Raw genomic sequence first — 4,584 nt, forward strand, 5'->3', positions numbered from 1 at the left:
CTGTACAATACAAGTATACAACACAAACAAAATACAGTAAATTAGTTTATATAAAATGAATCGAGTAAAAAACATATATATGTCTATATACATATGTATAGAAATATATCATTCTCTTAACATATACTAGATTTATGAAAATGTGTATTTACTAGTTATAATTTTATTTTAATTTTTTCAAAATATAAGGTTTTCTTTTATCATTTAATCTTCTGCATAAACATAAAACACTACCAAACGTTGTGCACTTATGGTGAGTTGTCCAAACTGTAAGATAGAATTATAGTAACTTTTTATAGGTACAAAATAGTTTAATATCTAAACATTAAAGCGAACTCAAAGACAAAAGCAAGAAAACCGAATGATATCTTTTATCTTCATGTAATGATTAGTAATGATTTTTGCTTATAGAAAAAAAGACAGACTCAATGAACTAACTAGCGTACCCCATCATTACTCTTAACTAAGAACGATTTAACAAAAAAAAAAAAAAAGGCAAGAAAACCAAAAAAAAAAAAGCTTTAAAAGAAAATTATTACTGCGATATTTGAGATGGCAAAACAGGTGGTAGGTGGCATTTCTTCAGACATTTTTGGTTGCAAAAACTTTGAGGTTGGAGGGTGAGCCCACACTCGAACATGCACTTGTCCCAACATGAAAGTGCTTCTACCTCTCCTCCCATGGTTGTCATTACGACCAACAATATCAATATAATACATTTTCTCATATTCATTTTTCTCAACTTTTCTCTGTTTGTTTTTTGTATAAAAGAATATGTATATGTTCTGTAAGAAATTTATATATATATATATATATATATATAACTAATTAGTGACCAAAAAAGTTTGAGATCCTTTATCATTTAAATGATTGATTTATTCCATTTTCTTATATTCATGAATTTGAGATCCTTTATCATTTAAATGATTCATTGCATTCTGTTATTAATGTATGAAATATTTAGTTTTCTTAAGTTTATTTCTTTTGTATATAGAAGAGGATATGCAGTATATGTTCGGTAATTTGTATATATATATAGAAGAGGATATGCAGTATATGTTCGGTAATTTGTATATATATATATATATATAAATCTACTGAACAAATCTTCATCTGGTATATATGATTAATTATGAAATGATTTGTTTTTCAAATTAGACTACTTGTGCAATCTTCTAAATTCAACTTTCACTTAATTAAAGATTTACATATAATTTGGATAATGCATCCAAAAATGAATCTTAAACCAATTATTAGTTAAGAAAGAATATTAAACAACCTATTTTATAAAATATAAATGAATTTTGAAAGTAAGAAATCAAACTGATAGTATACAAATGAAGAAAATTATAATGAATAAAAAATGAATTTGTTGATGTTTCTTGCTATATCCATATTTGATTAAATTAATAGTATTGTAATTATAACAACAAAAATGAACTATAAAATGTAAGAATAGAAAATAAAGCTAATGATTCCAAAACTTAAAGAAATGGTAGATGGATTTTAATAATTTTATGTAAGAAAAATTCCAAAATTAAGATATAAAATCAATACCATTCAAATTGAAAATGATATTCTATCAAAAACTCAGTCGAAGTCATTGATATCTCTTTTGTTGCTACATTCGTCATCATCATCGATTTCACCTCCATTGTTCTATTTCTTACCCTATTATTATTATTTTCATCCTTGTGTGCCTACTAATAGAATATTTGTGTGTTTTGGTGTTGAACAAATTATAATATACTGCTTGGTTAAAGACTGAAAACAAATGAAATAAAAGTTCGAGTGTGATCATGAAAATGAATCTTTAGAGTACATTCAGGCTACATATTTTTGAATTAATTGGATTAATTGTACTTTGATTTATTTTAAACCCATGATATGTCATTTGAACACCAATATCTAATAAAATAAAGTAGAGAATCACTTACAAACCTCTCTCTCAAAGATTGCTATGTGCTATCGTAAATCTGCCATTTGTCCTCTTTTCTAATTTTTGAATTCAACTTAAGTCAAAATAATATATAATATAATTATTAAATTAATTGCAATTCTACTCTAATTTTAGAAAGTAAAATATATTTTAATATATAGAATTTATAATATTTATAGATAAATAGCTGAATTCTTATTTCGTTTAATTAAAGAACGAAATATATATTAAAATTTATAATTTGATTAGTTTAAAGTTTTTGTCATATATTTATATTCACAACAAATTTGATTTTTTTATTTATAAAAAATCAGTTCTTTATTCGCATTATTTGTTTTTAATAATTTTTCTTACATATTTTGTTAACTTACATATTTTATCAAATTACAAAAAAAATAAAAAGAGGGTGGTTTAGGTTTTAGAAACCTAGAAAAGTTTAATGATGCTCTCATGGCAAAGCAAGCATGGAGATTTGTTAAATATTCTAACTCTCTATTTGCCAAAGTTAGGAAGGCACGATATTATTGTAATGATAGACTATTAGATGCTAAAAACGCAAAAATCAATCTTATGGTTGGGCATCATTATTATCAGGATTAGATTTGATCAAGAAAGGTTCACGATATCTAGTTGGGGATGGCAAAACAATACGTTTGGGTGTTGATAATGTGCTTGTAGAGCATCCGCCTAGACCTATCAATTAAGTAGATTTACAAAGCGTCCTCGCAACGGAGATTTTGATGTAAAAAAAAAAAACAAGAAACGTCTGTACATGGGACTCACAGAAGTTGGAGACTCTTACCAATCTAGAAGACATAACAACTATCAAAAATTTATATATCTCACAAGTTGAAACAGAAGACTCCATAATCTGGCACTACACAACCTCTAGTGAATACTATGTGCAGTCGGGGTATTGGTTCCTTACACACAACTAATAATAGGATTTTTGTGTCTCCTAGTAGGTTCAATTAACTTTATGCAGTTGTAATACTTAAGATGTCAATCCAGTTGGGAAACTTTACTAACAATCAAAATGCAATCAAGTAGTCACAAGTTAAGCCAGATTCAAAAAAAGAGTTTTTGTCTAACAACCTAGAGTGATGAAAATGCAAAACAGAAATGGATTACAGAACTAGAAACGAAAATGCATGACAAGAAGTAAACAAGAGTGAAAACGAAAACGAGTCTAGCATGAACTAAATAACAGGATCAGAAACGGGTTCAGGATGCAATAAAAATCAAAAAGGTAAGAGTCCTAAGGATGGGAGTAATTGATGTCGGTGGAGTATCCTAGTCTACAGAGTGTTTAACATACAAAGCAAACTATCCCTAAACAATGAACATCACAACTTAGCTAATCCAATCTCTTGGCAAAAGCTACTCAGACTCAACCACTTCCATACCTAGCTCTCGCTAGAGAAACATGGTCGAGCAGGCATGAAAAGTAAGTTCATTCATGTCAACAAACATCCTAGACAACTAATCTCTTAGGCTAGGAACGTAATTCTCTGGCACTAGTTGGTCAGACATTTCATCAAACACATTTTGGGTGTGGAAATGTCTCGAACCTAGTTCCAATTGATCAGAGAGAAACTAGTAATTCTAACACTAGTTCAGAAGGGAGTCATACAAAGCAAGGCTTAAACACTCTACATCCTAAGATCCTCCACCTAGTTTATCTCATCCTCAAGAACTACCACACTACTCAGATCCGGAAATCATCACCAAAGATACAAATCCAGAAAACATTGAAACAAGCATTCTTAGATAGGTAAAAATGAGATGAACAACTTGTAAAAAAAATCAAATGCAAATACTCAATAATCTCCCAGATATCGGATTACAAAAGTCTGAGAACATATATGGTGGCTAGGTAAAACCTTTAAGAAAAGAACAAAACGAAAACGAGATAAAAGATGAGATGTCCAGCCTAGGCTTAACAAAAAGTATTTATAGTAGTCCAACATAGAAAACCCTAGAACTTAAAACGACAAGGTAGGGAGTCGGTTTTGGGAATCTCCTGAAGCATGTAAGACGGAACGTCTTCCTGACATATGCGAACGAGTCGGTGTATGTCCAGTCCTCGATTGGTATATGAAAGTGGCTCAAATGGTGTGAGTGAAAGTGGCTCGAGCGTGGTCGGTAAAAGTGGCTCGAGCGTGGTCGGTGAAAGTGGCTCGAGCTGGGTGTATACACATCCACTAAAACGATGATAACTCTTGAACAACACCTCCGATTGGCTTGAAATAAGCGGCATTGGAAAGATGATTCAATTTTCTACAACTTTAGTGAAGTCGTCGAAAGCTAAATCCCACTCAAGTGGAACAGCTCGAACGGAGTGGCTCGACCGAGCGGATGAGACTGGCTCGAGAGACGGTTCCACGAGTGTTGTGAAAATGGCTCGAGAGAGGGTGTCGAGAGTATTGTGAGATAGGCTCGAGAGAGGGTTCCGGGAGTGTTTTTAGATTGGCTCGATTGGTGCAGCTCAACTGGTGACCTGAGAGTGGCTCGGTCGGACCTCTCGAGAGCATGGCGAGTGAGAGTGGCTCGGTCGGACCGCTGTGGTGCGTGGCGAGTGAGAGTGGATCGGTCGGACTGATGGGGTGCGTGACGAGTGAGAGTGGCTCGATCAGAGGCTGGGG

The sequence above is a fragment of the Camelina sativa genome, chromosome 18 (assembly GCF_000633955.1).
Source record: "Camelina sativa cultivar DH55 chromosome 18, Cs, whole genome shotgun sequence".
NCBI classification, from domain to species: Eukaryota; Viridiplantae; Streptophyta; class Magnoliopsida; order Brassicales; family Brassicaceae; genus Camelina; species Camelina sativa.